At 42.4% G+C, this 23014-nt stretch overlaps 1 protein-coding gene across 2 annotated transcripts in view; it reads right to left on the bottom strand.

The window, feature by feature from the left end:
* gdpd2 (glycerophosphodiester phosphodiesterase domain containing 2) overlaps positions 1-6772 on the bottom strand; it is a 129187-nt gene extending 122415 nt beyond the window's left edge. For both annotated transcript variants that reach the window (XM_072595197.1, XM_072595198.1), the window contains exon 1: positions 6660-6772. The gene's annotated coding sequence lies outside the window, so the exon portion shown is untranslated. The remainder of the gene's footprint in view (positions 1-6659) is intronic.
* Between the last annotated feature and the right edge of the window lie 16242 nt (positions 6773-23014).

The raw sequence follows: 23014 nt of genomic DNA, 5'->3' as shown, positions 1-23014 counted from the left end.
ATCATTTGTGCTTAGCTGAGCTTTTTGGAGTGGACCTATGGACATTTGCCAAATTTTTAAGACTTTAACAAGCTTTGATTACACATCCCTAATAAAATGCAAGTTTAGGATCAAAAGTGCAGCTGCCCAGTACTGGGCACAGTAGGAGGAGGAACAATAATAGTAATGTACCAGCAGCAGGGACCTCACTGTGCGCAAGGAGCTGTAGCCCATTTTGAGGACTGACAACCAGGTTGAGCCTGGTGCTCGGCATTTCAAGCATTGCCTCCCATGATTGACTGATTGCTAATAGAGACCTTCATGTGGAAAATACCTGCGACTTTGTGGACTCGCTGACAGTTTAATGACCAAAAGGACAAGATCCATTTCTGAATATAGCAGGTCCTTCAAGGGGCAACTGTATCTGTCATGAACCTGCAGATGCAGGTTCACATCATCTGCATTGTATTGTTGTGCTTGAGAAATGCATATTGTGCACAGGTATGTGGGAGTTTGTTGGCTCAGTTGGCTAGACAGCTAGTTTGCAATATGGGTTCAGTTCTCAGAATGATTGAGGTAACCATGAAGGTCCTGCTTCCCAACATCAGCCCACACCTTAGAGGAGGTAAGCATCAGGTTAAACTCACCACCAGTTGTCTCTCTAATGAGAGAGCAACTCTATGGTTCTTTGGGACTGTGGTGACTTTATCTTACAAATTTGAGGAGTTCAAATGCTAGACATAGCTAATGATGGATGTGCTATTGGTCCCCGCAAATTACAATCACACATCTTTCTGACACAGAGGTAATCACAGGCAATCATAAAAACGATCATTGTGGGCACACATAGAGTGCAAAAGGGCGTGCAAGCAATTACTGTTGCCTTTTATAGTTCAGTTGGAAAGGTGAAGTCGCCATAGTCCTCAATCATTAGAGAGACAGAGAGAGAGAGACAGAGAGAGAGAGACAATGAGAGAGAGAGAGAGAAGTGGTGGTGGTTTAACCTGAGGGCCACCATGCCTTGGACGAGAGGCAGAGGTTTAGATGGAGAGTCCTTCAATGATAATGGAAAACTCTTATATCCAATTATATCTTTCGTGGGTGGTATTGGTGCTAGGGAAGGAGGGTATAATACTCTTGCAGCATTTATACTCTGCTATTATCTCTCTGCAGCATAACTATTGGAGTACGTGTTGAAATAAATTCCAATGGAAAAATGGCAGAATGAATCATTCCACAGCCCTCCTTGTCAGAATGTAACTTGTCTGAACAAATGTACAGGCACATTAAACCATTATTTAGAAGTGATGCAACTGTTGACTGTTCCTTATGTTTCTGACACAGGGTCATTGCCAGTCTAACCAATGGACTCAGCCACAGCAGGTGTGATTATCGCTGTTGTCACTATGCGACAACAGTGCAGGGAGATGGAGGAGGAATGGATGTGCTGGCCAGCCCTGGAGCAGGAGTACCCTGGAGCAGAAAGCAAACAGCTTCCACCACATGACGAGGTCGCAGCTGAAGGTCCCTTAGTGTGTGTCAGAGATAGAGGAGGAGCAATGTTTTTGCTCTCGATCCCAATTCCTCCAGATGACTGCATCTGAGAGAAGCCACTTTGTTACTGCTTTGGCTACAGCACCTACCTGGTCATGGGAAAAGAGATGAAGAGGTGTAATCTGCCATGGATGGTTTCTGTGAAAGCCTTGATACACTTGTTGGTGGATAATTGCCACTACACTCCAGTCAGAGTGTACTGCACTGTTCTCGCATATTGTATTCTGTACAACTAGAGCAGATGTTGGGGCAATGTGATGAATGCTGAAAATGTGTTGCTGGAAAAGCACAGCAGGTCAGGCAGCATCCAAGGAACAGGAGAATCGACGTTTCGGGCATGAGCCCTTCTTCAGGAATGAGGAAAGTGTGTCCAGCAGGCTAAGGGAGGAGGGACTTGGGGGAGGGGCGTTGGAAATGTGATAGGTGGAAGGAGATCAAGGTGAGAGTGATTGGCCGGAGTGGGGGTGGGAGCGGAGAGGTCAGGGAAATGATTGCTGGTTAGGAAAGCGGTGCTGAGTTCGAGGGATTTGACTGAGACAAGGTGGGGGGAGGGGAAATGAGGAAACTGGAGAAATCTGAATTCATCCCTTGTGGTTGGAGGGTTCCTAGGCGGAAGATGAGGCGCTCTTCCTCCAGCCGTCGTGTTGCTGCGGTCTGGCGATGGAGGAGTCGAAGGACCTGCATGTCCTTGGTGGAGTGGGAGGGGGAGTTGAAGTGTTGAGCCACGGGGTGGTTGGTTTGGTTGGTCCGGGTGTCCCAGAGGTGTTCTCTGAAATGTTCCGCAAGTAGGCGGCCTGTCTCCCCAATATAGAGGAGGCCACATCGGGTGCAGCAGATGCAATAAATGATGTGTGTGGAGGTGCAGGTGAATTTGTGGTGGATGTACAAGGATCCATTGGGGCCTTGGAGGGAAGTAAGGGGGGAGGTATGGGCACAAGTTTTGCATTTCTTGCGGTTGCAGGGGAAGATGCCGGGAGTGGAGGTTGGGTTGGTGGGGGGTGTGGACCTGACGAGGGAGTCACAGAGAGACTTTTCAGATCGCTGATAGGGGAGGGGAGGGAAATATATCCTTGGTGATGGGGTCCGTTTGGAGGTGGCAGAAATGACGACGGATGTTACGATGTATATGGAGGTTGGTGGGGTGGTAGGTGAGGACCAGTGGGGTTCTGTCCTGGTGGCGATTGGAGGGGCAGGGCTCAAGGGCGGAGGAGCAGAAAGTGGATAAGATGCGGTGGAGGGCATCGTCGATCACGTCAGGGGGAAGTTGCGGTCTTTGAAGAAGGAGGCCATCTGGGTTGTACGGTATTGGAACTGGTCCTCCTGGGAGCAGATGTGGCGGAGACGAAGGAATTGGGAATATGGGATGGCGTTTTTACAGGGGGCAGGGTGGGAGGAGGTGTAGTCTAGGTAGCTGTGGGAGTCGGTTGGTTTATAGTAAGCTGTGGGAATCAGTCGGTTTATAGTAACACGGACATTTACTATAAACCGACTGACTCCCACAGCTACCTAGACTACACCTCCTCCCACTCTGCCCCTGTAAAAACGCCATCCCATATTCCCAATTCCTTCGTCTCCGCTGCATCTGCTCCCAGGAGGACCAGTTCCAATACCGAACAACCCAGATGGCCTCCTTCACTTCCCGCTCCTCCCGCCCTTGAGCCCCGCCCCTCCAATCACCACCAGGACAGAACCCCACTGGTCCTCACCTACCACCGCACCAACCTCCATATACATTGTATCATCCGTCGTCATTTCCGCCACCTCCAAACGGACCCCATCACGAACGATATATTTCCCTCCCCCCCCTATCAGCGTTCCGAAAAGACCACTCCCTCTGTGACTCCCTCGTCAGGTCTACACCCCCCACCAACCCAACCTCCACTCCCGTCACCTTCCCCCTGCAATCGCAAGAAATGCAAAATTTGCGCCCACACCTCCCCCCTTACTTCCCTCCAAGGCCCCAATGGATCCTTCCACATCCACCACAAATTCACCTGCACCTCCACACACATCATTTATTGCATCTGCTGCACCTGATGTGGCCTCCTCTATATTGGGGAGACAGGCCGCTTACTTGCGGAACGTTTCAGAGAACACCTCTGGGACACCTGGACCAACCAACCCAACCATCCCGTGGCTCAACACTTCAACTCCCCATCCCACTCCACCAAGGACATGCAGGTCCTTGGACTTCTCCATCGCCAGACCAAAGCAACATGACGGTTGGAGGAAGAGCACCTCATTTTCCGCCTAGGAACCCTCCAACCACAAGGGATGAACTCAGATTTCTCCAGTTTCCTCATTTTCCCTCCCCCCACCTTGTCTCAGTCAAATCCCTCGAACTCAGCACCGCCTTCCTAACCTGCAATCTTTTCCCTGACCTCTCCGCCCCCACCCCCACTCCGGCCAATCACTCTCACCTTGACCTCCTTCCACCTATCACATTTCCAACGCCCCTCCCCCAAGTCCCTCCTCCCTTAGCCTGCTGGACACACTTTCCTCATTCCGGAAGAAGGACTCATGCCCGAAATGTCGTTTCTCCTGTTCCTCGGATGCTGCCTGACCTGCTGTGCTTTTCCAGCAACACATTTTCAGCTCTGATCTCCAGCATCTGTAGTCCTCACTTTCTCCGCAATGTGATGAATGCTGAGGAACTGGTAGAGTGGGAGCAATCTTCCAAAGAGGAATGTGAGGATGTTGAACTCAAAAAACATCACCTTGTATATGACAAAGCATAGCTATATTCAGCATTGCAGGCCACATAGGGTTATATTACCACCTGGTTCTAGTTAGTGATCAGTCATTGAGTATAAATTACTTGTTGCTCAAGATATAAGCATTTGTATGCTGGAGGCAAAATTCAGCCTTTGTTGTTTTGCTTTCTGTTCACTTTTGGTTTCAGTAAATAAAAATTAATGTTATACATTGTTTGAAAGCCTTCCTGTCTGTACTGGTCGCACATTGAACAATGATGAGATACTGGACTCCAGTGGGCATTGCGGACAGAGTAGTAGTGACTGAGAGAAGATTGAAGGATGGGTTGTGGCCAGTGAGGTATGTGATTTGGTGCTTAAACTGTGATTGGGGTAGTAATTGCTATTGTACTTGCACGGCAGTGACCCTGCAAAAATTGGCTTCAGTTGGGAAAAATCCACAAGATGAGCAGAGGCAAAGACAAACACAATCATCTGGCAACAACTCCAGATGATCGGGAATTGAATAAACATGTATCTGATATCCTGAAGGGGTTATGAGCATCGATCTGAACAGTATACTTCACACTATGGACATCTGGAACATAAGACAGTCACTAAAATCACTTCAGACGAGTGGTCTAGTTAACTCTCAAAGTTGTGAAGGGATTTCTGCTACATCAACCATTTGAGGATGGACTCTTGCATGGAGGAAGGCAAATTGCTGTTCTTGTGTTAGTATACTTGAAGTGACAATATATAGTCAATAAAGACGTTTGATTAAACCATGTTCTTGTTCTGCATCATTGTCGAACCAAAGTAGTTTGGAGGTGGAGGCAAATAGTTCACTTCTTACTGATGCATTTGCGGATAGCCAACTGCAACATCCTTGACGTATTTCCAGTAACTATCCTCATCAATCTTGAGGCATTAAAGTCCAAAGTGGCAGTAATTTTTACTTACATGTCCTGGTGCCTGAGGCTGTAAATAGAGGTTTGCTGAATCAGCAATGAACTGACTGAACAAGCACAATTTCTTCAGTCACACAACCGAACTAACCATTGGTCTGTATACCCTGTTGGGTGGTCTTGATGACTGCTGGCAGGTTCCTCAGCTCTGCTTTCTGAGAAGCCAAGCTAGAACTCCTTCTGCATAGTGAGGACTCTGTGGCTGGTGTGTTACTGTTGCTCGTTCTCCTTCTGCTGTGCCCAGTGTTGGGCAGCTGTACACTTGCGATCCTCAATCTGCTTTGTTTATTAAGGGATGAGCAATCACAGTCCTGTTAAAGTCAATCTTAAAAATTTGGCACATGTTCCATAAGTTTGCTCCAAAAAGCTCAGCTAGGCACAAATGTAATGTAACTGACCTAAGTGTCGACAAGAGTTTCCCCAAACAAGTTAGCCAATGCGCAGAAATTCTACTTTATCAACTAAAGCAAAACAGTGATCTGCACATGTGTGTACTTTCTGTTGCAAACTATCTATTTTGTCCCATTCTGCAGTCATTCTTCATTTGAATTTCATTCTTATTCCTTTTGAGTTCAAAGTATACCACCCTAAATATTTTCCCACACAATTTCTGTACTAATATCAATGCATCCAGTTTAAATACGCCCCCACTGACAAAGGCTGATTTCCTGCTATGTGCCTCTTTTGAATTCTACTGTGCACTGGGACCGTGGAATCAGCCTTTGTGTCTTTATTTAAATATCTCTTTCTTTTTCCAACTATCCCCTCATTAGTATGTGTGCTGCTGTCTGACACTTAGCATTCTAGTTGAGTTTGCATATTGTCCTTGCAATACTGCTGAATCTATTCTGCTTGCTAAAATCACGCTTATGCTTAAATCGTTATTTCATGCTCCCTATATTCTTCACTTCAACAACCTCCCAAGTAGCAAATAATGTGATTCCACAACAAGAAAGTCTATTATGAAAGGAAACTCAGGAGATTTCCACACTGTGTATCCAATCTGCTATGTCAGTCTTACATCTCAACACCAAGTTCAAAGTCTACCCCATGTAATTCTTATCAGTCAATAGCATTTTCATTAGTAATTTTCCTTTACTCTGTATGCTTTTTATATATAGAGGAACCAACAGATACATGTGCATACAATTTCAGGATCAAATGTGGGCTTAAGTATTCCCTTTACATAGAATGCAAAGTATGCTGACAAGAATTGGCAAATTCATATGAATGCAACATTACAAGTTGAGATTGAATCATTGCTATTCATCAGGATTACACATGCAGTTGTCACTAAAAAATGAAGGAAATTGCTATAAACAATATTAATGCACAGGAGACTACATACTAGGATGAATTGAATTATTCCAAATCATCACTCAGGAACATAAAATGGCACATAAATGTTGATCAGTAGAGAGTGAGTCTTCAGATTATTAACAGAGATATAAAGTTTAGCACTTGCCTGTTTGTTGAGTAGACGAGCAATACGGATTTTTAAAAATTGAGTCCCTTTGATCCGCCCTCCTTCCTCTTATGCTATGAATGGATTAGAGATTGAGGATGATAGATTCACTTGTTGAAACCATGCCAGCCTTCTTGAGTAGAACTGAGGGAGCATGCTTGCATTAACCCTTTCATTGCCCAAACATCAGAATATTAAATGAACAATAGATCAATACATCTCCTTTGTCAGAGAGCTATCTGGACAGCAAAACGCAGAAATTCAATTGCACACAAAAGTGGGCAGGGAGAGGGTGGAGTGATCAAATTGTTCTGTGAGCTGCCATCTGCATCTTCTAAATGTGAGGGTCATTTAGGGACTTTTGTTGTCTAGTGTGTGTGAGCTTAGCCACCTTCTGATCTGATAAGAAGAATCTCGTAGAATAAACAGGATGCATTTCTGTAACTACTTACTTGCTATAAGAACAGGCTGTACAAGATGCCAAAGACAAATGAGAGAATCTAGCTTTAGGTCGTTCTACCATGAGATCCTACTTCACTGTTTCACCACATGGTTATGTCATCATTCCAGTGGTTGATGCTTATTGCATTCTTTCAGGCTTTCAGGCCCATCTGAAACGAGATTATTGCTAGAAACTAGTTATATTGTGACAGATGCTCCACAGTTGCTGCTTATTGGTCCAAGCCTTTTTGGGGGTATGAAAATAAGATGTCAATCATGGCTAGAGAATATCAAGGAAGAGGGACTAAGTCATATGGTGAGACTAGAGAAGTTAGGATTGTTCTTCTTACAGCAGAGAAGCTGATAGGAAAATTTTATAGTGGTGTACCAAACATGTAATGTTTTGATACAGCAAGTAATCTACTACCAGGTAAGTTAGGAGAATCATAGGGTTATACAGCACTGAAACAGATCCTTTGGTCCAACTCATCCACATCGACTAGATAGCCTAAACTGACCTAATCTCTTGTTTCAGGCCCATATCCCTCTAAACCCTTCTTATTTATGTACCCATCCAGATGCCAATTAAATGCTGTAATTGTACCCGCCATCACTACTTAGTCTGGCAGCGTGTTCCATACACACACACACCCCTCTGAGTGAAGGCATTGCCCCTCAGGTCCCTTTTAAATCCTTTCCCTCTCACCTTAAGCCTATGCCATCTAGTTTTGCACTCCCACACCCTGGGAAAAAAAACCTTGGCTATTTACCCTTTCCATGTCCCTCATGATTTTATAAACTTCTATAAGGTCACTCCTCAGCCTTCAATGCTCCAAGAAAAATAGCTCCAGCCTATTCAGCCTTTCTCTATAGTTCAAACCCTCCAATTCTAGCAATATTCTTGTCATTCATTTCTGAACCCTTTAAGTTTAATACCATTTTTCCTTTCACAGGGAGACCAAAATTAAATGCAGTATTCTAAAAGTGGCCTTAACAACGTACTGTACAGTTGCAAAATGATATCCAACTTTTGTATTCAATGCACTGACCAATGAAGGCAAGCATGCCATACTCCTTCTTTACTATCTTGTCTACCTGCAAATCCACTCTCAATAACCTATGCAATCACGCCCCTAGGTCTCTTTGCTTGGCAACACACTCAATACCCTTTCATTAATTAGTAGTTAGAGGATATGGAGTTAAAATAATTGGCAAAAGATTACAAAAGAAGGAAAGTTTTTAATGTTGTGGGCACTGGTGGTGGCTTGTTTTAGCACCAGGAAGAATGCCACATCTCTATAGCTTTAAGATAAGTAGATGGTTAATAATCAGACATGATTGCTAAGGTAGAGCTCTATGCTCCTTAACAGTGACAAAAGGCTGCCTGACAGGCCTGCCAATCCATGAGTGTCATGGTGTGCATCTTTATTTGTTTAAAATCACACACAACACCAGGTTATAGTCCAACAGGTTCAATTGGAAGTACACTAGCTTTCGGAGCGTCGCTTCTTCTTCAGGTGATAGTGAAGGGCTCAATCCTAACACACAGAATTTATAGCAAAAATTTACAGTGTGATGTAACTGAAATTATACATTGAAAAATTGATTGTTAAGTCTTTCATCTGTTTGAATACCATATAGTTTCACTTCTTACATGTGTAAATCACAAAATGTTTTTTAAAAGTTGCATTCTCAGGTTAGCTGTTAACAATGGGAGATAGCTAGACAATATGTTATAAATTCTGTGTGTTAGGATTGAGCCCTTCAGTATCACCTGATGAAGAAGCGATGCTCCGAAAGCTAGTGTGCTTCCAATTAAACCTGTTGGACTATAACCTGGTGTTGTGTGATTTTTAACTTTGTATACCCCAGCCCAACACCGGCATCTCCAAATCTTTATTTGTGTTTTCCTGTTGAAGTCTACAGTGTAATTGCCACAGCAAAAGTCTTTTCTGACCTATAGAGAAATGGCAAACAAGCCAAGACTGCAGTGCAATCTAAGTATGTACAGTATTGATATCTGAGCTGGTGGCTACAACTATCAAATCAAGTGACAGTGGCTCCTCTTATCTGGTGTGGATTTCTCACTCTTTTTCTTTCAGTATGTGGTGCAATAGGCATGTGGCAATTTTTATGTAACCAAAAGCATCAAAGTAGAGGGGACAATTTGAAAGTGGTGGGGAATGAAAGGGGAATGGGGTGAGTGTGGTGGCTTGGGGAGGAAGCAACAGGTCTATGGTCACATCACTTGCAGCACGTACTTCACATCTCAGGAGGGATGTTAACAGCAAGCTGAGAATAGGCACAAGGCAGTAGTTTAACATCACCTTCAATGACCTTGATGATGTTGATGTAGCTCTGACATGATTAACATCACGATTCTCAGTATTAGCTCCCTCTTACAGGCTGAGTCGATGGAGCTGCAGTAAGTTACTGCTCATTTTCAAGTACTTCTTTCTGTTTGTGCAACTTTCACCTACAAGAGAGTGGGAAAAATGTCAGAGATTGTGTGGCATTGGGTTTGGGTAATGTTACCGCCATAACTAAATGGTTGAAGGTACGTCTAGTGAGAAATCGATTACGTGATTTTTTGGTTCAAATACATTTATAAATATTATGTAGTCTACTTGCTTTCCTGTATTTTAGCTCAATAATATATCACAAATACAGAGTTCAATTTTTAACTTTTTCATCGGATTTATGCGTCCATTGGTATTTATTGTCCATTGGTAGTTTGCCAAGATAGCACTTGAGTCAAACACATTGTCTACAGTCACATATAGGTCAGACCAGATAAGGATGGCAGATTTCCTTCCTAAAAGATTTTATTGAAACGAGATGAGTTTTTACTACATTCAACTGTGTTGGCATTAGATTGGTTTGCTTTATTCTGGTTTTCTATTGACTTCAAATTTCCCCACCTGCCATAGTGGGATTTGAGCCTATAGCCATATCTCCCCAGAACAGAGGAGCATTAGGCTAGGGTTCTGGCTTATTTGTCCATTGACATTACTGTTATGCCACTGCATTCTCTCGTTGAGACAAAAATCCTGAATTTTATTAATACTGATTTTTGCATTGAGAGCCAGTGAGAAACCCACGCTGCCTCTTTCAGCAAGCCACACGATAGTCAGTCAGTCACAAAGCCACTGGGGAGGCTATCACGAAATCAAAATCTTAGAGGAAGAAGTTTCACAAAGAATGAATCATTGAGCCTGCATCTCTTGTGTACAGCAACACTAATAATATAGTATGCTAAGTCTCTTGAATAACATTTGTTCTCAAATGGTCTTCTGCAAAGCCTCAATGCTGATCTTACGTTTTTTCTGAGATATTAGCCTTGATGAATGCTGTCTCCCTACATGTAAATTACTGCAAAGTCGAAAAAAGTGAACCAATTTTACTACTTTCTACAGCAGGAAGATTACCAATTGGAACAGAAAGGAATTTGGGATTTCACCCATAGCCTACATGTTAAAGATGATACACTCTAACCACTTGTAGTGAAATGATTCATAAACAGTTCACAAAAGAGTAGATATCAAGCTGCAGTCTAGTTAATCAGCTAAAATTTATGCAACATCACATGGTTACTTTCCACAATCATATTCATGACTCTGACGTTCATATTTATGCATAAGACTCTGAGCTCATCATTAGCAAATTTTCCCTCTTATCAGATAGACAATTTTGCTGGTTCTCAAGTCTGGTCCTTATCCTTTTCTTTGCGATTGTGTGTGTAATCCTGTGACCTTAAGACAGAAATATCAAAGCCAGTCACCAGGTCTGTAAAATATAGCATTGAAGTAATTCTGTTATTGTTTCATGGCAATTATCTGGTTAAAATTGTGTGCCAATGGAAAACTTACAAAAAAATGTGGAATTATTTTCAATACTTTTGCCAGATTTCACAACTTTCACTAATCTCTTCTGTTAGCCTCATATATTTTTCATGGATCAATCTTACATTTTTCTGTTGGATCTTTAAACTTCAATGGGATGATTAGATTGCCTATGCAACGACATGAATATGCATTTTTTTACCTCCTCGCTGATTCTTACTACCTAATGTCAATAATACTTTTCTAACATTCTGATGAAAGATATCTGCATTTGTTAACAGAATATAACAATGTCTTTTCTGAATAAAATGTAGATCAATTGATTTTCCAAATTTTTTTGTTTTATGATGCTGTAAGCAAAGCTTATTTGAGTCTTTTTCAGAGAAAGTTTCTTCAAAAGCATACATATCTCACTGGAAAGTGCAACATTACTTTTGATATTACTTGCTCCAGCTGTTTTCATATTAGTACATGTTCCTTTCGTAACTTATAATAAGAAATGAAAGCAGAATAGGGACTCCTGGCTGCAATAGGCCTGGAGTGTGGACACTAGGCGGTGAGTCATTGACTGTTGTGGTATCGATGCCCAGAACCAGGACTGCTTACTGTGACAGGCCCTGAATGAGGACCTTGCAGAAGTCCTGGAACCATAATGGAGATCCTGGCTGATGAAGGTGAACTCTATTTAAGTACTTTCTTTTATTTTTCTTGTACCACAAAATGGTGCCAGATTGTGTCAATAGTACACTTTTCATTGTATCTCCCTGAATATATCTGACAATAAATAAATAAAGTGTTTATCACTAAACCTAAGGTAAATAGTACTTATGTGTTCTTCAGGGAGAAACTGAGGACTGCAGATGCTGGAGATCAGAGTCGAGACTGTGGTGCTGGAAAAGCACAAGAGGTCAGGCAGCATCAGAGGAGCAGGAGAATCGACGTTTCGGCATAACTCTTCATCAGGAATGAGGCTCGTGGGCGTGGGATGAGGGGGGCTGAGAGATAAATGGGAGAGGGGTGGGGCTGAGAGGAAGGTAGCTGATGATGCAATAGGTTGATGAAGGTAGGGAAGAAGATGATAGGCCAGAGAGGAGGGTGGAGCGGATAGACGGGAAGGATGATGGACAGTTCAAGATGGCAGTGCCAAGTTGAAAGGTTGGGAATGGGATAAGGTGGAGGGTGAGGAAATTGGTGAAATCCACATTAATCCCATGTGGTTGCAGTGTCCCAAAGCAGAAGATGAGGCTTTCTTCCTCCAGGCAATGGGTGGTTAGGGTTTGGCAATGGAAGAGGCCCAGGTCCTGCATGTTCTTGGTGGAGTGGGAGGGGGAGTTAAAGTGTTCAGCCACGGGGTGGTGGGGTTGATTGGTGTGGGTGTCCCAGAGATGTTCTCTGAAATGATCTGCAATTTGATGTCCTAATTCCCCAATGCAGAGGAGACCACTTGGGTTCATTGGATACAGTAGATGATATTTGTGGAGGTACAGGTATGTTTGTGTCAGATGTGGAAGGATCCTTTGGGGCCTTGGATGCAGGTGAGTAGAGAGGTGTGCGCACAGGTTTTGCACTTCCTATAGTAGTAGGGCAAGGTGCCAGGTGTGGGCTGGTGGGGGGGACGGTGCGTGGATCTGACAAGGGAGTCGTGGAGGGAATGATCTCTCCAGAATACTTCTGACGTCCACATCCAACAGGAATTTACCTGTACTTCCATAAATGTCATCTACTGTATCCGTTGCACCCTGATGTGGTCTCCTCTACATCAGGGAGACAGGGCATCTATTTGCAGAGCGCTTCAGAAAACATCTCTCAGACATCCACACCAACCAACCCCACCACCCGGTGCCGGAATACTTTTACTCCACCCTCCCACTCCACCAAGGACATCCAGGTCCTGGGCCTCCTCCGTCACCAAACCCCAACCACCCAATGCCTGGAGGAAGAGCACCTCATCTTCCGCCTTGTGACCCTCCAACCACATGGGACTAATGTGGATTTCACCAGTTTCTCCATTTCCCTTCCCCCGCCTTATCCCAGTCCCAATCTTCCAACTTGGCACCGCCCTCTTGACCTATCCATCGTCCTTCCCATCTATCTGCTCCGCCCTCCTCTCTGGCCTACCACCTTCTCCCCCACCTTCATCTATCTATTGCGTTCTTAGCTACCTTCCCCCCAGCCACACCCCCTTCCCATTTATCTTTCAGCCCCCCCAGCTCACGAGCCTCATTCCTGATGAAGGGCTTATGCCTCAAATGTCGATTCGCCTGCTCCTCAGATGCTGCCTAACCTGCTGTGCTTTTCCAGCACCAACGCTCGACCTGTGTGTTCTTCAACCCTGCATTAATCTCCAATACTTATTGAGTGAAGTTAACATTTAACTAATCTGCCCCAGGTATTTCATAGCACAAGTATTACCTTGTATTGCAGTTAAAGGGGTGTACAATAAATATACTCATCCCAAAACCACATATCCTTTTGACCAATATAATTTGTTTAAATTTATTAATGTCTTCATTCTTTTTCTCAGAATTCTCTTCATTATATGTCATTTCCAGGAAAGGTCCTCCATTTTCAGTTGTTCAACACATAGATCAAGTCAGACCAGAAACACAGCAGTTTCATTATTATTTTTTCTTCTATTATAATCACCAGATTTGTTGAAGTTGTTTTCATTCTCAATCTGCTTGTCATTAATCCGTCTTTGGTATTGACAACAGCATATCTGAAATAACTTGACATCTGGTGATAATTTAGTCTTTTCTGTTTTTTATCACCATAGAAGGTCTTAATTTTTCCATGAAAGAAATTATTAGGATTTTTTTTTATGGACAGAAGATAGTTGTGGGATAATATCCATTTTATTACCACCTTTTGACTGACTACAACAAAACATAATTCTGAGAAGATGTTTTTTAACCACTCAAGAATGTACACAGAGCAAGCTTTTTTGTAAGTTCAATCTAAAGAAAGAATAAACATGCATTTTCACAACATCTGAAATGTATTTGCAACACCCTCTCCTCATTCATTTAAATAACATTGACATAAAGAGAAGATGGTTTCTCGAAGAGTTAGAAAGTCACTGGTACACTGATTCTTCAAAATGGTGCTTGGGAATGTTGGAAGTCTGGAAATTCTCTCTTAGTTCATTGAAGACAAATGGAGGTTGGGTGTCTAATGGCTTATGATGAAAATGGCTTAAAAATTAATAGGTCTGGTACTTAGGAGAGATATTGAAATTGCCTCTTAAAATGTTGATTTAAATCTAGTAAGTGACCCTGTGAGGGATGTGATGTTGCCATCTCCTGGAATGAAAAGCAAGTCTATCAAAATTAACAACGTACTCAAAGAAATCAGTGTTAACATTTTGGGTCCAGTGACCCTTCTTCAGAACTGATGGTAGCTAGTTACTTTGACCATACATCCTCACATCCTGCTTCCTATAATACTCTATCCTATTCTCTCAGTTCTTCCATCTCCATCACATCTGTTCCAATGATGCCAACTTCAATAAGCTCTCCAAAATGTTTACCTTCCTCCTCAACTGGTGGGCGGCACGGTGGCACACTGGTTAGCACTGCTACCTCACAGCGCCAGAGACCCGGGTTCAATTCCCGTCTCAGGCGACTGACTGTGTGGAGTTTGCACATTCTCCCCGTGTCTGCGTGGGTTTCCTCCGGGTGCTCCGGTTTCCTCCCACAGTCCAAAAATGTGCAGGTCAGGTGAATTGGCCATGCTAAATTGCCCATAGTGTTAGGTAAGGGGTAAATGCAGGGGTATGGGTGGGTTGCGCTTTGGTGGGGCGGTGTGGACTTGTTGGCCCGAAGGGCCTGTTTTCACACTGTAGTAATCTAATCTAAAAGAAAACTGAGAATTCCCCAGCAGAAGGCCTTCAGCCGGGTCCAACACATCTCCCATACTTCAGCACTTCTCCCCTCTCTGCTCTTCCACCAATAGGGTACCCCTTGTCTTCAACTACCATCCCACCAGCGTCCAAAGGAGCATCAACCACCATTTCCATCACCTCCAACGGGATGCTACCATGAGACACATTATCCCTTGTCAGGCTTCCACAAGGACTGTTCCTTCCGGGACACCCTGGTCCACTCCTTCTTCAGTCCCAACACCTCCCCACACCCCCATGGCACCTTCCCTTGCTATTGCAGAAGATGTAACACGCTTTCTCCTTCCTCATTATCCAATTTTCCAAACACCTTTCAGGTGAAGTTCAATGTTGTCTATTGTGCTCACAATGTGGTCTCCTCTATGTTGGGGAAATGAGGTGCAGACTGGATGACCAGTTCATAGAATACCTACATTCAATCTGCAAAAAAGACCCTGAGCTTCCAGTTTCCCACCACTTCAATAGACCACCCTGTTTCCTGCCCAACATCTCTGTCTCAGGTTTGCTGCAGTGCCCCAGCAAAGCTCAGCACAAGCTGAATAAGTAACACCTCATTTTCCACTTGGGAACTTTGCAGCTGTCTGGGCTTAATATCAAGTTCAACAATTTGAAGGCTTGAGTACCATTCTCCATACATCACTCCCCCCTTCCCCTACACACACCAAACCTTGACATTACAAGGCACTGCTACCACACACTACCTATTGTCAGCCACTAATTCTGTGAGCAGCATCATGGCTTAGTGGTTAGCACTCATGGTGCCTGGGACCTCTGTTCAATGCCATACTTAGGCAACTGTCCATTTGGAGTTTACACATTCTTCCCTGTCTGTGTAGGTTTCCTCCTGGTGCTCCAATTTCCTCTCACAGGACAAAAATGTGTAGGTTAGATGGATTAGTCATGCTAAATAACCTATAGTGTCCAGGGATGTGCAGGCTGGGTGGATTAGCAATGGGATATGCAACGTTGTAGGGATAAGGTAGGGGCTGGGGCTAGGTGGGGTACTCTTCAAAGACTTTTTGTGGACCTGACCAACAGAATGGTCTGCTTCCACAATGTAGGGATTCTACAAATTGTTCCCATTAGCAGCTTTTCATTCCCTAGACTGATCGTGAACCACTCATTTGTCTATCCAACTTTTTTCTCTCTCTTTGGGCTCTCCACCTATTGTTTTCCTAGCTGCCATTAGTTATGTAAAACAGTTACTGGACCCAAAACGTTAACTGCTATTTCTCACTACAGAAGCTGCCACAAACTTGCTGAGATTTTCCAGCAACTTCTGTTTATGTTTCAGAATTATAGCATCTGCAATTCTTTTGTTTTTTTTCACACATAGAACAGTTGGTTTGCTGTGATATTTGCTTCATAAATTTTAACCATTTTATTTTTAAATATAATTTGACCCATGGAGTTAGTCAATCCCTGCTAAGCGATTCGTGAGACCATTATTATTAACGTAACAAATAATGTTTGCACAACTCCTATGAACAGGCCATATCATGCTTGAGTAGTTAATACATAGGTGAAACGCATGCTCAACAGACTTAAGTCATACTAAAGAGCATGCGATAGCACTTGATTCCTTTGCTCATATTGTATAAGAGGGCTGAAAATGTAAGAAGAATAATCCCTATCCAGAGCCCAGTTTAACACATTTGAGAATGAAAAATGACCAAAGCAAGTCAGGAGAATGTCAAAGGCGGATTGTCAGAAGGTCCTCAAGATTCCTTAGTTTGAATTGGAAAGCAGCAGATGCAAACCCACAAGAGATATCTTAATTTAAAATGTTTACAGTGTTCATAGCTATTGTTTCTGTTTGAGTGTGTCTGATGCAGAGAAGGAAGCCATTAAGATTTGTTTCACATTTGTTAACAAAGATCTGTGCAGATTTAACACGTAAGGATCGACTGTTAAGGAAGAGCCAAAAAATCCCCATTAGATATGAACCACATTGGAAGGCCAGTTCAGAGTGCGAATAAACTGCTCCATGTATTAGCTAGAATTATTGTCACTTAAACAGAAGCCTAAATAAATCAAAGACCACTTTGAGTGCAAATGCAGGGATTTATGAGAGTTTTCAGTTGAGGAGTTGGCAAACAGAAACAAAAGCAGAAGTTGCAGGAAAAGCTTAGCAGATCTGGCACATCTGCGAAGAAAAATCAGAGTTAACGTTTCGGGTCTGGTGACTCTTCCTCAGAAGGGTGAACTGAGGAAGGGTCGCCAGATCCAAAACATTAATTTTGATTTCACAGGTACTGCCAGACATGCTGAGTATTTCCAGCAACTTCTGTTTTTGTTTCTGAATTACAGCATCCACAGTTCTTTTGATTTTTAAGCTAGCAAACAGAATTATTTAATCAATAGCTGTACCAACACTAATGGAGGCTATCCAGAAAGAGTTGCTGGATAACCAAACTAATAGCCTCGAAGACTACTGAAAGATGGAAGCAAGTACAAAGTAATCCTCACTGAGTCAGTGAAGTTTACAGGTCCTAAGTACAAGCACTCACTCGCTAGAAACCAAAACATAGTAAGTTACGTAGAAGGTACTGCTTTTTGCATACAAGAAAATGCACAGCTTTCAAGCAATTCTATAAAGTAAGTGGCTAAAAAGATCATTCACAGAGAAATGTGCTAAAGCACACTAATACAGCTCCAAAGAGCTACAAACCAATCAAAACACATCATACACAAGGAGTATGTGCAAGGTCCAATAAAGACTGTCTGGTATCCCACCAGAGGTGTATACATGACACAACAGGAAATACCAAAAATCACATAACACCAGGTTATAATCCAACAGATTTATTTGAAATCACAAGTTTTCATAGCGCTGCCCCTTTGATCAGATGAAGTCAGGTGACCTTTGACTTTGACTACCCCCATCCAACATCAGCACCTCCAAATCAGAAAATTACAATATATACAATCAGACAAAGAGTGGTGAACACATTTCAATCTTGTGGAGAACACAAAGTCATCACACCATCTAAAGCTATTGCAAAAATTAAAATTATTTGACCCAAGAGGATTGGTGACTATTCATAATTGGCTTAGGGGAAAATTCCAATTTAGTCTCCCTAAAATTTCTAAAATAACATCTAATCTCAGACATGGGAGTCCAAGATGAGTCCGAAAAAGGGGTGAGAATTCAGAGACTCCCTCAGTAATTTTCAAATCCTCTCTGAGATAGAAGAGATGCCAGAGGACTTGAGGACAGCTAATTATTCAAGAAAGATGGTAGGAATAAACCAGGGAACTACAGACCAGTGAATCTAACATCAGTAGTAGGAAAACTGTCTGAAAAATGTCTGTGGGCCAGAATTAATTTCGTCTTGCAGAGCCATGGATGGATCAAGGATAGTCAGCATGGCTTTGTCAAAGGAAAATCATGTCTGACAGATTTGATACTATTTTTCAAAGTGGGACCAGGTGGGTAGTTAAGAGTAGTATAGTTGAAGTAGCTTATATGGACTTCAGTGAGGCTTTTGAAAAGATTTCACATGCTCGGCTGATGAAGAAGCTAAAAGTCCATTGGATTCAGTCCAATTTGGCATAATAGATTTAAGATTGGCTTCGTTTCAGGAAACAAAGGTTGATGGGTCCATCTGGAAGCCTGTGTCCAGTGTCATACAATAGGATTTGGTGTTGGGTTTTTTTGCTGATTATAGTGTACAATAATGATCTAGACATGAATGTAAAAGATATGATCAGTAAGTTCACAGATTACATGAAAATTAGAGATGTAAATAACGAGAAGGAAAGCCTTAGAATACAGGATGATATAGATGGACACGTCAGCTGGACTGAACATTGGCAAATAAAATTTAATCCTGGAAAGTGAAGCGATGCATTTGGGGAGATTTATCAAGGCAAGGAACAATACATTAAATGGTAGAACCCAAGAAAGTACAGAGGATCAGAGGGATTTTCATGTGTAAGGGTATAGAACTTTAAAAGCAGCAGAACAGGTAGGGAAGGTGGTTAAGAAGGCTTACATTTATTAGTCATGGAATGGAAATATAGAAACATAGAAATTAGAAGCAGGGGTAGACCACTCAGCCCCTTGAGCATGCTTCACCACTCATTATGACATGGCTGATCATATCAAACTTCTCTTGAAATCATAAAATGTTTTTGTCTCAACTGCTCTCTGTGGTAATGAATTCCACAGATTCACAATCCTTTGTGTGAAGAAATTTCTTCTCATCTCAATCCTAAATGGTTTACCCCTTTGGATGTGACTCCTACTTCTGAATTCTCCAGCCATTGGGAATATCCTTTCTGAATCTAACCTGTCTCAGGAATTGCATGGTTTTCTATGAGACAACCCTTCATTCTTCAGACCTTCAGCAAATATAATCCTAAAAAATGTAACCTCTCCTCATACTCAGTCCCACTTTCCCAGGAATCAATCTGGTAAGCCATCACTGCACTCCCTCTATAGCAAGAATATCTTTCCTCAGATATAAAAAAACAAAATTGCACACAATATTCTCGGTTTGATCTCATCAAGGCCCTCTATAATTGCAGCAAGACATCCTTGCTCCTGTACTCAAATTTTCTTGTTATGAATGCTGACATGCCATTTGTCTTCTTTGCCGTCTGTTATACTTGCACGCTTCTCTTCAATGACTAGTGCAGGAAGACATCCAAGTTTGATCACACATTCCTTTTCTCAATTTATAGCCATTGGCATATCAATCTGCATTCAGATATGTATAAGATTCACTGGATCCAAATAATTAACTCTGCTTTCACTCAACAAACGCTGCTACACCTGCTGAGTTTCTCCAGTGATTTCTGTTTTTGTTTCAGATTTCCAGCATTCCACAGTTCTTTGGGGTTCTATTATAATTTACTTTCCTCTTTTTTTAATCAACAATGTGGATAACCTCACATTTATCCACATTATACTGCATCAGCCATGTATTTACCCTCTCACTTAGCTCATCCAATCACATAGAAGCATCTTTGCATCTTCCAGACAGCTCACGCTCCCAACCAGCCTAGTGTCATCTGCAAATTTAGTGACACTGTATTTAGTTCCCATATCTAAATCATTAATATTTATTATGAATAGCTGGGGTTCTAGCACTGACCCCTATAGTACCTAACCCCTCACTACCTGCCATTCAGAAAGAGACCCGTTTATTCCTAGTCTTTGTTTCCTATCTGCCAACCAATGGCAAGGTGGCTCAGTGGTTAGCACTGCTACCTCACATCACCAGGGGCCTGGGTTTGATTCCACCCTTGGGTGACTATCTGTGCCGATTTGCTCCTGGTTGCTCCTGTTTCCTCCCACAGTCCAAAGATGCACAGGTTAGGTGGATTGGCTGTGCTAAGTTGCCCATCGTGATCAGGGATGCGCAGGCGAGGTATATGTAAGGGGAAATGCAGGATAGGGGAGTGGGTCTGGGTGGGATGCTGTGCGAAGGGTTGGTATGGACTCGATGGGTTTAATGGCCTGCTTCCACACTTCAGGGATTCTAGATTTAAGACAACATTGTTAGTAACTCTGATAGACTTAGAGTTGAGGTACGGAAGACAAGAATGATTATAAGAAATGTGAAAATAAGATCTGCTGTAGATAGCTCAGAAAATGTCACCACATTCTGGCACCATTTTGATTTGTCTTTTAGCTCCTCAACATATGATTCTCAAAAACTACTCCCAGCACACTCCAGGATCTCAAATCCCAAATCTGTAGAGCTCATTAGGATTACTTAGTTTATACACAGATTGAAGTCACCCATGATTATCCACTCCACATGCTTCTCTAAACTCCTGATTAAAACCATGCCTCATGCCCCATGCCCCAACTGCAGAACAATTAATTAATTAGTTTTGTCTTCACAGAAGGCAACACAAATCCTTTCCCAGAAATGCTAGGGACACAAGAGTCTGTTGGGAAGGAGAAAGTGAAAGAAATTAATATTAGTAAACTAAAAATTCAAAAGTAATGGGACAGAAAGATGATGAATCTGTCAGGTCTGATAATCTTATATCAGGCTACAAAAAGGAGGTGACCATGGAAACAGTGAATGCATTGGTTGTCAGCTTCCAAAATACTCTAGATTTTGCAACAGTCCCTGCAAATTTCAGGGTGGTAATTATAACTACACTAGTTTAAAACAAAAGGAGGTCAAGACATAACTGGGAATTACAGATTAGCCCAGTGACAGTAATTGAGATGATTCTGAAATACGTTTACAAGGATGTTGCCAGGGCTAGAGGGTTTGAGCAATAGGCAGAGACTGAATACATTGGGGCTGTTTTCCCTGGAGCATCAGAGATTGAGGGGTGACCTTATAGAGGTTTATGAAATCATGAGCAGTGTGGATAGGGTAAATAGACAAGGTGTTTTCCCTGGTGTGGGGGAGTCCAGAACTAGGAAGGCATAGGTTTAGGGTGAAAGGGGAAAATTTAAAAGGGAAATAAGGGGCAACCTTTTCACACAGAGAGTGGTGCATGTATGGAATGAGCTGCCAAAGGAGGTTTACAACATTTACAAGGCATCTGGATGGGTACATGAATAGGAAGTGTTCATAAGGATATGGGCCAAGTGCTGGCAAATGGGACTAGATTAATTTAGGATATCTGGTCAGCATGGACAAGTTGGACTGAAGGGTCTGTTTCTCTGCTGTACATCTTTTTGACTCTATATTATGAAGAATGTGATAATAGCACACTAGAAATTATTTACTGGATTATAGAAAGTCAATTTGGATTTATGAAAGGGAGAATGTTTTTGACAAACTTACTACAGTTTTGGAGGATATAACTAGAAGAATAGCTGAAGTAGAAAACAGTGGATGTGGCACATTGATATTTTCAGGAAGTTTTTGATAAAGGCATAAAAGGCAATTGTGCAAAATTAAAGCACATGAGACAGATGTAATATACCGGCATTGATTAAGATTTGGTTAGCAGTTAGAAACACTTATAGAAATGGGTCCTTTACTGTTTAGAAGGCGGGGATGAGTGGGTACTGCAGGGATCAGTGCTTGAGAGAAAGACGCTGCAGTGTTCCATCGAAGTTCAGCGAAAGCTGGGAGAACAACACCCCATTTTCCACCTGGTGACCCTGCAGCCCTCCTGACTCAAAATCGAGTCCAATAATGTTTGGGCCTCAACCCTCCCATGCTTAGACCCAAACCCCACACACTAGGCCTTGTTATCACATAGTCTACCATTACACAGTACCTATTGTTAGCCACTAACAGTCTTCATTAACAGCTATTCACTTTCCCAGCCAGATTGTTATCGACTCCTTTATCTGTCCAACTTTTCTTCTCTCTCTTTGGGCTCTATCCCCTATCATTTCCTCCTTACTCCCTCCACCTCCATCTCCGTCCCCCCTCCCACCTTCTACATATAAACTGATATTTTCCCAGCTACCACCAGTTCTGAGAAAAGGTCACTGGACCTGAAATGTTAACTCTGATTTCTCTTCACAGATGCTGCCAGACCTGCTGAGCTTTTCCAGCAACAACCATATTTGTAAATGGGAGTGTAATTAGTGAGGAAGGTGAAAAGAGGCATCAGGGCAATTTAGATAAGTTGAGGGAGTGGGCAGATGTAGTATTATGCAGGTAATTGTAAAGGTCTCCACATTGATAGGAAGAGCAAAATGAAAGCATATTATTTAAACAGTGATAGATTGGAAAATGCTCATGTCCAAAGGGGCCTGAGTGTTCTTGTATAATGGTCACTGAAAGCAAGCTTATAGTTCCAGGGCAGCAAGCAATTAAGAGGGCAAATGATATGTTGGCCTTCAATGCTAGATGTTTACCAGAGTTTTCAGGGTCATGGTGAGATTACACCTGGTGTATTTTGTACAGTATTGCTTACCTTACCTAAGAAAAGAAATATTTGTCATGGAGGAGTGTAGCGAAGATGCACTAGACTGATTGAGGTGAATAAGGATGATCGGATGTACTTCTGCTGTTTTATTGTCTATGCACTGTACGCCTTGTAAAGAAACATATTTAAAGATAGCATTGCATTTCTGAAGGATGCAAATATGTAAATGACCACATTTTTCCAGGTTTTTTTTGGACTGCTGAATGAAAGTGAGAAAAATACAAAGGGAATGACCATATGAAGAAGTTATTTGCAGCTTTGGGAAAACAAGTGAAGCTCATTGGTGGATATGAAACAATGTTACA

The sequence above is a fragment of the Chiloscyllium punctatum genome, chromosome 25 (assembly GCF_047496795.1).
Source record: "Chiloscyllium punctatum isolate Juve2018m chromosome 25, sChiPun1.3, whole genome shotgun sequence".
Taxonomy (NCBI): Eukaryota; Metazoa; Chordata; class Chondrichthyes; order Orectolobiformes; family Hemiscylliidae; genus Chiloscyllium; species Chiloscyllium punctatum.
This window is presented reverse-complemented; position numbering and strand designations above follow the sequence as displayed.